This window comes from Entelurus aequoreus, linkage group LG02 (assembly GCF_033978785.1).
Source record: "Entelurus aequoreus isolate RoL-2023_Sb linkage group LG02, RoL_Eaeq_v1.1, whole genome shotgun sequence".
Classification (NCBI taxonomy): Eukaryota; Metazoa; Chordata; class Actinopteri; order Syngnathiformes; family Syngnathidae; genus Entelurus; species Entelurus aequoreus.
The window spans coordinates 264,641-278,719 of NC_084732.1; the positions used below are offsets into that span (position 1 = coordinate 264,641).

Genomic DNA, 14,079 nt, shown 5'->3' on the forward strand with positions numbered 1-14,079 from the left:
ATATATATATATATATATATATATATATATATATATATATATATATATATATATATATATATATATATATATATATATATATATATCATCCTCGGACGAGCAGGGGAACCTGCAAAACAGGCTTGTAGGGATCATATAGCCTCTTGTGTTTTTTCCTGACCTAACATATATATATATGTATACGTATATGTATGTATGTATGTATATATATATATATATACGTTAGGTCAGGAAAAAACACAAGAGGCTATATCATCCCTACAAGCCTGTTTCACAGGTTTATATATATATATATATATATATATATATATATATATATATATATATATATATATATATATATATATATATATATATATATATATATATATATATATAAAATCATCGGACGAGCAGTGGAACCTGCAAAACAGGCTTGTAGGGATCATATAGCCTCTTGTGTTTTTTCCTGATGTAACATATATATATATATATATATATATATATATATATATATATATATATATATATATATATATATATATATATATATATATATATATATATATATATATATATATATATATATATATATATATATATATCATCCTCGAACGAGCAGGGGAACCTGCAAAACAGGCTTGTAGGGATCATATAGCCTCTTGTGTTTTTTCCTGACCTAACATATATATATATATATATATACATATATATATATATATATACGTATATGTATGTATGTATATATATATATACGTTGGGTCAGGAAAAAACACAAAAGGCTAAATCATCCCTACAAGCCTGTTTCACAGGTTTATATATATATATATAAAATCATCGGACGAGCAGGGGAACCTGCAAAACAGGCTTGTAGGGATCATATAGCCTCTTGTGTTTTTACCTGACGTAACATATATATATATATATATATATATATATATATATATATATATATATATATATATATATATATATATATAATCCTCGGACGAGCAGGGGAACCTGTGAAACAGGCTTGTAGGGATCATATAGCCTCTTGTGTTTTTTCCTGACCTAACATATATATATATATATACATATATATATATATATACGTATATGTATGTATATATATATATATATATATATATATATATATATATATATATATATATATATATATATATATATATATATATATATATATATATATATATATATATATACATACATATATATATATGTATATATTACTGTAAAATTGCAAATGTACATTTTACAGTAAAATTCTTGCAAATGAGCTGCCTTTTTTTTTTTTTTTTTTACCATAAAAACATCAGTACTGTTTTTCCATTTACAGTAATATTCACTAAATTCTGAGGGGAAATTATTGCAATTGACCTTTTTTTTTTTTTTTACTTTTTAGTTTAAAAAAAATCTACTAATAAAATGCATTAAAAATAGTGTAATAATAGTATTATTATAAACATAACTGCGATGTGGCCCTCAGTGAAAACAACCTTGACAACCTCTGTACTAAGCGTAAACCTCACACGTAGACGTCGGAAAAATCTGATAAAGTACGGCAAATCGGATCAAATAAAGTAAAACTGAAACATCATTTAACATTTTTGAATCACTTCATTAGTAAATGGGCTTGTCTCTTTAAGAAGTTCAGTGTATCTGACAAAGTACGAGTAGGTAGAAACGTCACAGACCATGTGGGGGCACTTCATTGATGGAACAAAATATGTTTGTTGTTGTTTATGACTCAGTGTGACACATGCAAATATCACTGCTTTGTGGGAAATGGGACGTGGGCGCGCCTTTCAAACAGCAACGTTTACAAACATCAAAGCTGATGGGACACGTGGCCCCTGGCTAGACGCTAGGAAGTTTACCACTGACTGTGAGAGACCTTCATGTGTCAGCCTTCTAATGTCAGCCTTCAATTTACAAGATAGTCTAGATGAGGACAAACAAGAAAAGACACTTTATTGTCTACAAAATGTACACGACAACAAGCAAACGTTATACTTCGGGAGTGTCCAAACTTTTTCCACTGAGGGCCGCACACGGAAAAATTAAAGCATGTGGGGGCCATTTTGATATTTTTCATTTTCAAACCTTAACAAAATACATGGATTTTTTTTATTTATTTTACCTTTAGGGCTCCCAGGGACCATAAGGGTCTCAGTCATTAAAATGTTAAAAATAAGTCAGATTATTATTATTTTTTAATTATTTAACGCTTACAGTAAATCTCTATATCAACTTCAAGTTGATATAAAGTAATACAATTTTTTTTTTAAATTTCCACTGAGGGCTGCACACGGAAAAATTAAGGCATGTGGGGGCCATTTTGATATTTTTCATTTTCAAACCATAACAAAATATATGGATTTTTTATTTATTTTACCTTTAGGGCTCCCGGGGACCATAAAGGGTCTCAGTCATTAAAATGTTAAAAATAAGTAAGATTTTTTTTTTTTTAATTATTTAACGCTTACAGTAAATCTCTATATCAACTTCAAGTTGATATAAAGTAATACAAATTTTTAAAAAATGTTCCACTGAGGGCCGCACACGGAAAAATTAAAGCATGTGGGGGCCATTTTGATATTTTTCATTTTCAAACCATAACAAAATATATGGATTTTTTAAAATTTATTTTACCTTTATGGGTCCCGGGGACCATAAAGGGTCTCAGTCATTAAAATGTTAAAAATAAGTCAGATTATTATTATTTTTTAATTATTTAACGCTTACAGTAAATCTCTATATCAACTTCAAGTTGATATAAAGTAATACAAATTTTTAAAAAATGTTCCACTGAGGGCCGCACACGGAAAAATTAAAGCATGTGGGGGCCATTTTGATATTTTTCATTTTCAAACCATAACAAAATATATGGATTTTTTAATTTATTTTACCTTTAGGGCTCCAGGGACCATAAAGGGTCTCAGTCATTAAAATGTTAAAAATAAGTCAGATTATTATTTTTTTTTTATTATTTAACGCTTACAGTAAATCTCTATATCAACTTCAAGTTGATATAAAGTAATACAAATTTTAAAAAAATGTTCCACTGAGGGCCGCACACGGAAAAATTAAAGCATGTGGGGGCCATTTTGATATTTTTCATTTTCAAACCATAACAAAATATATGGATTTTTTATTTATTTTACCTTTAGGGCTCCCGGGGACCATAAAGGGTCTCAGTCATTAAAATGTTAAAAATAAGTCAGATTATTATTTTTTTTAATTATTTAACGCTTACAGTAAATCTCTATATCAACTTCAAGTTGATATAAAGTAATACAAATTTTAAAAAATTGTTCCACTGAGGGCCGCACACGGAAAAATTAAAGCATGTGGGGGCCATTTTGATATTTTTCATTTTCAAACCTTAACAAAATATATGGATTTTTTTTATTTATTTTACCTTCATGGGTCCCGGGGACCATAAAGGGTCTCAGTCATTAAAATGTTAAAAATAAGTCAGATTATTATTTTTTTTAAATTATTTAACGCTTACAGTAAATCTCTATATCAACTTCAAGTTGATATAAAGTAATACAAATTAAAAAAAAATGTTCCACTGAGGGCCGCACACGGAAAAATTAAAGCATGTGGGGGCCATTTTGATATTTTTCATTTTCAAACCATAACAAAATATATGGATTTTTTTTTTTATTTTACCTTTAGGGCTCCCGGGGACCATAAAGGGTCTCAGTCATTAAAATGTTAAAAATAAGTCAGATTATTATTATTTTTAATTATTTAACGCTTACAGTAAATCTCTATATCAACTTCAAGTTGATATAAAGTAATACAAATTTTAAAAAATTGTTCCACTGAGGGCCGCACACGGAAAAATTAAAGCATGTGGGGGCCATTTTGATATTTTTCATTTTCAAACCTTAACAAAATATATGGATTTTTTTTATTTATTTTACCTTTATGGGTCCCGGGGACCATAAAGGGTCTCAGTCATTAAAATGTTAAAAATAAGTCAGATTATTATTATTTTTTAATTATTTAACGCTTACAGTAAATCTCTATATCAACTTCAAGTTGATATAAAGTAATACAAATTAAAAAAAAATGTTCCACTGAGGGCCGCACACGGAAAAATTAAAGCATGTGGGGGCCATTTTGATATTTTTCATTTTCAAACCTTAACAAAATATATGGATTTTTTATTTATTTTACCTTTAGGGCTCCCGGGGATCCATAAAGGGTCTCAGTCATTAAAATGTTAAAAATAAGTCAGATTATTATTTTTTTTAATTATTTAACGCTTACAGTAAATCTCTATATCAACTTCAAGTTGATATAAAGTAATACAAATTTAAAAAAATTGTTCCACTGAGGGCCGCACACGGAAAAATTAAAGCATGTGGGGGCCATTTTGATATTTTTCATTTTCAAACCTTAACAAAATATATGGATTTTTTTTATTTTATTTTACCTTTGTGGGTCCCGGGGACCATAAAGGGTCTCAGTCATTAAAATGTTAAAAATAAGTCAGATTATTATTATTTTTAAATTATTTAACGCTTACAGTAAATCTCTATATCAACTTCAAGTTGATGTAAAGTAATACAAATTTAAAAAAAATGTTCCACTGAGGGCCGCACACGGAAAAATTAAAGCATGTATGGGCCATTTCGATATTTTTCATTTTCAAACCATAACAAAATATATGGATTTTTTTAAAATGTATTTTACCTTTAGGGGTCCCGGGGACCATAAAGGGTCTCAGTCATTAAAATGTTAAAAATAAGTAAGATTTTTTTTTTTTTTTTAATTATTTAACGCTTACAGTAAATCTCTATATCAACTTCAAGTTGATATAAAGTAATACAAATTTTTAAAAAATGTTCCACTGAGGGCCGGCCGCACACGGAAAAATTAAAGCATGTGGGGGCCATTTTGATATTTTTCATTTTCAAGCCATAACAAAATATATGGATTTTTTATTTATTTTACCTTTAGGGCTCCCGGGGACCATAAAGGGTCTCAGTCATTAAAATGTTAAAAATAAGTCAGATTATTATTTTTTTTAATTATTTGAAGCTTACAGTAAATCTCTATATCAACTTCAAGTTTATAAAAAGTAATACAATTTTTTTTTTTTTAATGTTCCACTGAGGGCCGCACACGGAAAAATTTAAGCATGTGGGGGCCATTTTGATATTTTTCATTTTCAAACCTTAACAAAATATATGGATTTTTTTATTTATTTTACCTTTAGGGCTCCCAGGGACCATAAAGGGTCTCAGTCATTAAAATGTTAAAAATAAGTCAGATTATTTATTTTTTTAATTATTTGACGCTTACAGTAAATCTCTATATCAACTTCTTTTCTTTTTTAAAATTTATTTATTTATTTTTTATTTATTTATTTTTTTCTCCATGCTTTTTTAACCTGTAAAGCACTTTGGTTCAATCTAAAAGTTGTTGAAAACGTGCTATATAAATGAAAGTTGACTTGACTTGACTTGACTTCAAGTTGATATAAAGTAATACAAATTAAGAAAAATGTTTTAAAACAACTTAGTTTTTTAATAGTAAAACTGAAATATGCAGTATTTAGTAATTAGAGCCCTAAAATATCAATAATGCAGGACACCATTGATTTTAATTATTTCATATTTTTGAGTAATCACAGTGAAAAGATAAATAAAAAACCACTAAATATATTTGGGATCCAAAAGGTGCCCCACTCATAAAGTGATACATTTTTATTAGGTTTTTCTTCTACTTTCAACACTTAAGTTACGAGATCAACTTCAGATATATCTGTCCATTTTATGCTGGATCTATTATTTTGTTTGTTTTATGCGCTTTTGTCAAAGAAAACATTGGTGTTTTTATACGGCTACTACACAATATATGCAATATTTACCACATAAAACATTTTAAAGTGAAATATTTGAAGTAATTGGAGCCCTGAAAATAATTCATTATAACATGGATTTTTTGTCTTTTTTTTTTTTAATGTTCTTTTTTATTTTTACAATAGTATTTCCAGAATGTGTGGCGGGCCGCTAAACAATTAGCTGCGGGCCGCAAATGGCCCCCCGGGCCGCACTTTGGACACGCCTGTTATAGTTGATACTGTTACCTGATTGGCTGTCACTGGTGATCACTTCCTGCGTTGCTCCTTCGTTACTTCCGCTTTCTTCCGACAAATAAAAAAGGGAAAAAAAGAGTGAAACTGGCCCCCATTGAGGGCTGGGCGATTATGGCCTTTTTTTAATATCTCCATATTTTTAGGCCATGTCACGATACACCATATATATCTGGACCAGGGGCGTCACTAGCTTTTAAGGACAGGGGGGGTTTAGTCCCCAGGAGATGCACAGGATGCGAGCGAACGTAGCGCACGAGCACAAAACACACAAACGGCTAACAAAGACTTGGAAATTAATCATTGCTATTATTATTATTTCAGTGGGTTTATTTTCAATCCGAGTTCAGTACAACAACAAACATGGGTTTGCACAGTGACATTTTGTTTACAGCATCAACAAGAAACAATGACTTGCATGATCCTTCACGATACACTGAAACACAATGAAAGTCATGGCATTAGCCTTTATGTAAAAAAAAATGCACGGGACGAAATTAATGGCTCCCCGGGACGATGGCTTTTAGCCATTTTTTTTCTTTTTCTTTTTATGTATTTATTCATTTTACATTTAATATTAAATATCTTGGTTTTTCCACCCTCTGAAAATCCTACGAAATGTTTAACAAGCCATCCTATAATAATACAACAGCTATTAATGTAACAATACAATAAAACAAATATATTTAATGATGTTTTTTTCATTATTTTAACAATAGGCTAATGTATTTTACTTTATATAGATTCTACAAGAAACACAAAACTTAAAAACTAAATTATTTACAATTCTTGTTCTGCGGTGCTGTGTGCTAATGTGATTCGTACACCTGCAGGACCGCAAGCAAGGTCGCAGAGAAAATGCGGACTGGATTTTGAGTGATGTGGGCATTTTCTATATGAACAAGTCCAAGGACCGCAAGCAAGGTCGCAGAGAAAATGCGGACTGGATTTTGAGTGCTGTGGGCATTTTCTATATGAACAAGTCCAAGGACCGCAAGCAAGGTCGCAGAGAAAATGCGGACTGGATTTTGAGTGCTGTGGGCATTTTCTATATGAACAAGTCCAAGGACCGCAAGCAAGGTCGCAGAGAAAATGCGGACTGGATTTTGAGTGATGTGGGCATTTTCTATATGAACAAGTCCAAGGACCGCAAGCAAGGTCGCAGAGAAAATGCGGACTGGATTTTGAGTGATGTGGGGACTTTCTATATGAACAAGTGGAATGGATTGGATAGCGACGCACTAAAGGGGCTCTCTACCTTACGCTATGAAGTGAGGGGAAACTGAGTGAATAATGACAGGTTATATGATTATTTATTTAACCTCATATTCGGGCCACTTTATAATAAATATGTCGGCATGTATTTGTAAAAAAAAAAAAATTTTTTTTTTTTTTTAACACAAAATTATTTAGGGGGGCTTAAGAACATTTTAGGGGGGCTTGAGCCCCCCTAAAATAGGCATAACAATGCCAATGATCTGGATATTTTGCCTTAGCCTAGAATGAACACTTGATACATATAATCACAGCAGTATGATGATTCTATGTGTCTACATTAAAACATTCTTTTTCATACTGCATTAATATATGCTACTTTTAAACTTTCACGCAGAGAGGGAAATCACAACTAAGTCAATTGAGCAAAAAGGTATTTATCAAACAGTTATTAAGCAGTGGCACAAACATTCATGTCATTTCCAAAACAGAAAGTGCAAGATTATCAGAGACATTTTAAAACGAGCTATGAGTGCACTTTAGTGCATGATGTCACTAAGATGACTTATCAAAACAACACTAAATTAAAGTGCACTTTTTGTACAGAACACAACTACAATAGTTAAAAACAAATAAAGTGCACTTTTGTGCATGATGTCACACAAGATATTTCAATAAGTGTCAAATAAAAATGAGTTGCATAATAGTAAATCAAATAGTGTATGTCCTTCGCTATGTGGTAGGTTCCTGCGGACGTTATCTCCTTCTGTTGGTGACTATTTGTTCCATACGGTGTTGATGTGGAAATGGTTGCTTGGGCATTTTGTGGGTGTGGCACCAGACGGAGATGTTGACATGCAGAGTTTCAAGCACTCTTCATTCTCCAGCGGGTGACTTTTCAAATGATGCTACATATTAGCAGTAATGCTTAGGGGTGTAACGGTACACAAACATTTGGGTTCGGTACGTACCTCGGTTTAGAGGTCACGGTTCGGTTCATTTTCGGTACAGTAAGAAAACAACAAAATATAAATGTGTCGGTTATTTATTTACTAGGGCAGTTGTTTTTCAACCTTTTTTGAGCCAAGGCACATTTTTTGCGTTGAAAAAATCCAGAGGCACACCACCAGCAGAAATCGTTAAAAAACGAAACTCGGTTGACAGTTAAAAGTTGTTGTCGCAATTGTCGGATATCAATTCAAACCATAACCAAGCATGCATCACTATCGTCTCAAAGTAGGTGTACTGTCACCACCTGTCACATCCCGCCGTGACTTATTTGGAGTTTTTCTGTGTTTTCCTGTGTGTGGTGTTTTAGTTCTTGTCTTGCGCTCCTATTTTGGTGTTGATTGTCATGTTATGTACAGATGTACTTTGTGGACGCCATCTGCTCCACAGTAAGTCTTTGCTGTCGTCCAGCATTCAGTTTTTGTTTACTTTGTAGCCAGTTCAGTTTTAGTTTCGTTCTGCATAGTTCTCTAAGCTTCAATGCCTTTTCTTAGGGGCACTCACCTTTTGTTTACTTTTGGTTTAAGCATTAGACACCTTTTTACCTGCACACTGCCTCCCGCTGTTTCCGACATCTACAAAGCAATTAGCTACCGGCTGCCACCTACTGATATGGAAGAGTATTACATGGGTACTCTGCCGAGCTCTAGGCAGCACCGACACTCAACAAAAACACATATTTTGCAGACTATAATTACTGGTTTGCAAAAAATATTTTTAACCCAAATAGGTGAAATTAGATCATCTCCCACGGCACACCAAACTGTGTCTCACGGCACACTAGTGTGCCGCGGCACAGTGGTTGAAAAACACTGTACTAGGGGTGTGGGGAAAAATGTAATCGTGATTCTCACGTTGTGCGATTCAGAATCGATTCTCATTTTTTTTAAATCGATTTTTTTATTTTTTATTTTATTTTTTTTAAATGAAACAATCCAACAAAACAATACACAGCAATGCCATAACAATGCAATCCCAATCCAAAACCAAACCCGACCCGTCTGTGCTAAGTAGTAGCCTTAGCTTCAGGTGCGATCGGCACCTTGTTCCGTCCGTTTGATTTCTGTTTTGTACTTTTTTGCCAGTTAATTTACGATTAAATCATGTTCCTACCTGCAAGTCCTGTCCGGAGTCGTCCGTTTGCGTCCTGGGAGAACAAACCCCGCAACAACTTGCGACCCGCTCGTAACAATTGGCTTTATTTGAACAAAAAATCTTAGGGTACATGAAACATATGTTTATTATTGCAAGTTTGTCCTTAAATAAAATAGTGAACATACTAGACAACTTGTCTTTTAGTAGTAAGTAAACAAACAAAGACTCCTAATTAGTCTGCTGACGTATGCAGTAACATATTGTGTCATTTATCATTCTATTATGTCAAAATTATGGGGGACAAGCTGTAAAAAGGAATTATTAATCCACTTGTTAATTTACTGTTAATATCTGCTTACTTTCCGTTTCGACATGTTCTATCTACACTTCTGTTAAAATGTAATAATCACTTATTCTTCTCTTGTTTGATACTTTACATTTGTTGATTTTTGTTATGTTCTGTTAGTTTTGGACTCTTTTAGTTCCTGTTTGTGCACATACACATGTTTGCCTGTTATTTTGTAGTTAGATTAATAAATATGTTCCTACCTGCAAGCCTTGTCCGGAATAGTCCGTTTGCATTGTTGCGTCAGACCAGTTCTTCCTCCAGGGGAATCTAAGTTACTGGTCAATCCCAAGTTCTTTTGGATGACATATAAGCTGAGTCAGAAGGATCACCAGGACAGAATAGGAATATCATCAAGTTTTACTGAAATTTCAGGAAAACAACCTAGACTAATACATTCATACCAGCTTCCTAAGTTGTTTTAACACTCATACGGAAGAGCCTCCTTCCTACACAGAAAAAAAGCCCCCCACCTCTCAGGGAAGGAACACTGCCTCATTGTTCTACTGCAGATAAGATATAAGGGAGTACTCCAAGTCCTACATTCCAAGTCTTCAAGGTAACACACACAGTTTACTTGCGGACAAATAGAAAGAGAACCAATGGAAAAACACTATAACTCTTGCATATATATATATATATATATATATATATATATATATATATATATATATATATATATATATATATATATATATATATATATATATATATATATATATATATATATACATTCTTCACAGCATCCCGGGAGAACAAACCTCGCAGTAAGCTGTGAAAACCACGTCATGACAACATTAGTTTTGGATGATACCACAAATTTAGGTATCGATCCGATACCAAGTAGTTACAGGGTCATACATTGGTCATATTCAAAGTCCTCATGTGTCCAGGGACATATTTCCTGACTTTACAAACATAATATGAATTTTTTCTAAAAGGTGAAAAGATTTTGTGGATAATCAAAAATATCGATGTAATCATAGTAGTATCGACTAGATACGCTCCTGTACTTGGTATCATTACAATGAATGTCAGGTGTAAATCCACCCTTGTTTGTTTACATTCAGGCACGCTAGCTTGCTGATAGCAGTGTGCTATTGTATTCTCCTACGGTGTGTAGTGAAGCATTGTTAGATATTCCTCGTCCTGCAGTGATAATGGTACTTGTAAGAAACTTACTTTATTTGTCACCATGGAGGCGAGGATTAGATTATTAAAGTACCTCTTCCTGAGGCCGTTGCAGTGTTATAACTTCACCTTTATCGTTAGTTTTCAAGCCAAAATTAGTCCATTATTTTATAAGTAATATTTATGGATATCGACCAATTATAAACACTTACATCGTGATAGTTTGTCGTCATATCGCCCAGCTCTAGTATACGTAATTTAATCGTCCAAAAAGTCTTCCATTGTGTTGCAATATTTCCAAGAATGTAATTGAAGTCAGTGAACGTCCTACAGTAATTGACAGGTGTATATTTTATCCTGCGCTCCTAATCAACCGGAACAAAATGTGACTCGCCGGCGCCTCACAGTGGTAGTTTGTCACCTGCCGTCTCGGCTGCTTTGTCAGTGAATAGCGAGGAGCGCTGAATAGCAGCGGCTCGGTAATATGGCGGCCAGCAATGCGGCAGGGGGATGTTATCTGCTTCTATTGTGTGTGTCTGTGTGTGTGTGCGTGTGTGTGTGTGCATGTGTGTGTGTGTGTGTGTGTGTGTTCTTGTATTTCTACCCTTCTTGAGACATCAACAGGGAAATGTACCTTCCATATGAGGACCGGTGAACTACTAGGACCGAAATCATGGTCCCAATACGGAAAAAACATTGCATATAATATAGAGCCAAATACTAGAGTCCGTGAACATTGCTCCAAAGTCAGGAATTTTGGTTGATTTAATGTGCATACAAAAGCAAACATTGACAGGTGCAAAGGCAGCAATATATGATAAAACAAGCCAAAGAATGACTTCCCTTTTCATCCCCAAAAAAACCCGGCAGGTGAACGGCTGACTTTAACGACTGCCGATGCTGACGTAAGACAATCCGCGTCCCATATGTGACCATAGGATGAATAAATACACTACGGTACGGTCTTGAGACATCAACAAGAAAAACTGCCATCCATATGAGGACCGGTAAACAAGTTAGGACTGAAATCATGGTCCCAATACGGAAAAACCATAGCATATATTAGAAAGCCACATACTAGAGTCCGTGAACATTGCTCCAAAGTCAGGATTTTTGGTTGATTTAATGTGCGTACAAAAGTAAACATTGACAGGTGCAAAGGCAGCAATATATGATAAAACAAGCTGAAGAAGGACTTCCCTTTTCATCCCCGAAAAAACCCGGCAGGTGAACAGCTGATTTTACGACTTCGGGTGCTGACGTAAGACAACCCGCGTCCCATATGTGACCATAGGATGAACAAATACACTACGGTACGGTCTTGAGACATCAACAAGGAAAACTACCATCTATATGAGGACCGGTAAACAAGTTAGGACTGAAATCATGGTCCCAATACGGAAAAAACATTGCATATAATAGAGAGCCAAATACTAGAGTCCGTGAACATTGCTCCAAAGTCAGGATTTTTGGTTGATTTAATGTGCATACAAAAGTAAACATTGACAGGTGCAAAGGCAGCAATATATGATAAAACAAGCTGAAGAAGGACTTCCCTTTTCATCCCCGAAAAAACCCGGCAGGTGAACAGCTAAATTTTACGACTTCGGGTGCTGACGTAAGACGACCCGCGTCCCATATGTGACCATAGGATGAACAAATACACTACGGTACGGTCTTGAGACATCAGCAAGGAAAACTACCGTCCATATGAGGACCGGTAAACAAGTTAGGACTGAAATCATGGTCCCAATACGGAAAAAACATTGCATCTAATAGAGAGCCACATACTAGAGTCCGTGAACATTGCTCCAATGTCAGGATTTTTGGTGGATTTAATGTGCATACAAAAGTAAACATTGACAGGTGCAAAGGCAGCAATATATGATAAAACAAGCTAAAGAAGGACTTCCCTATTCATTCCCCGAAAAAACCCGGCAGGTGAACGGCTGATTTTAACGACTTCCGATGCTGACTTAAGACAACCCGCGTCCCATATGTGACCATAGGATGAACAAATACACTACGGTATGGTCCTGAGACATGAGCAAAGAAAAGTACCGTCCATATGAGGAGGTGTGAACAAGTTAGGACCGAAATCCTGGTCCCAATACGGAAAAAACATTGCATATAATAGAGAGCCAAATACTACAGTCCGTGAACATTGCTCCAAAGTCAGGATTTTTGGTTGATTTAATGTGCATACAAAAGTAAACATTGACAGGTGCGAAGGCAGCAATATATGATGAAACAAGCTGAAGAAGGACTTACCTATTCATTCCCCGAAAAAACCCGCCAGGTGAACGGCTGATTTTACGACTTCCGATGTGATCATAGGATGAACAAATACACTACGGTACTAAGAGTGCTGTAGTGGTCTCATTTGCACCCCTGGTGGGGAAATCCATCAAAATGAGGGTGGTCCCAAAAAGGAGGGAGTTTTCAAATTGACAGTGTCAATTTTAAAAGTGCTCCCCCTCTGGTCAACATATGAAATGACAAGTGTTTAAAAAAAAATTGAAGTGCTCCCCCTCTGGCCAACATATAAAATAACAAGTTGAAATGCGCCAACATTTATTTAAAAAAAAAAAAAAAAAGTATATAGAGAGATACTGTAATAACTTGAAGTAAATAATGAAGATTAAAAAACTATTACAAACAAAAAAAATTAAAATTAATGAACTATGTGTCGACTTTTTTCTTATATTCTTTCTGCCTCTGTAATATTGCAATATTTTCTCGTAAAAGTATTACTTTTTAATGTAAAACTATTACATCTTAATGCAAAATGGTGACATTGGTCAAATAAAATTCAGACTTTTATCACAATATTGCCAATTTTGTTGTTGTTGTGAAATAGTGACATTTTTTTGAGTAAAATTATTACTTTTGTCATAATTTTTTGAAATAAAATTCAGATTATTGTTATTATAATATTGCCCAAATTTTGAAGTTTTCTCATAAAATTGTGACTTTTGTCGGGTAAAATGACGACTCTTTTCATAAAATTGCCCAAATTGTAAGCTTTTCTTGGAAAATTGCGACTGCTATTGAGTAAAATTCCAACTTTTATCATAATATTGCACAAATGTTTAGTTTTTCTTGTAACATTTTGACTTGCGTCGAGTAAAATGACGACGTTTATTATAATACTGCCAAAATTCTACGTTTTTCTTGTGAAATTGTG

General features: G+C 33.8%; 1 long non-coding RNA gene across 1 annotated transcript in view; it reads right to left on the minus strand.

The window, feature by feature from the left end:
* The window catches only part of LOC133665449 (uncharacterized), a 117,433-nt gene extending 107,266 nt beyond the window's left edge, over positions 1-10,167 (minus strand). The window contains exon 1 of the long non-coding RNA XR_009828749.1: positions 9,965-10,167. This is a non-coding gene — a long non-coding RNA (uncharacterized LOC133665449). The remainder of the gene's footprint in view (positions 1-9,964) is intronic.
* Between the last annotated feature and the right edge of the window lie 3,912 nt (positions 10,168-14,079).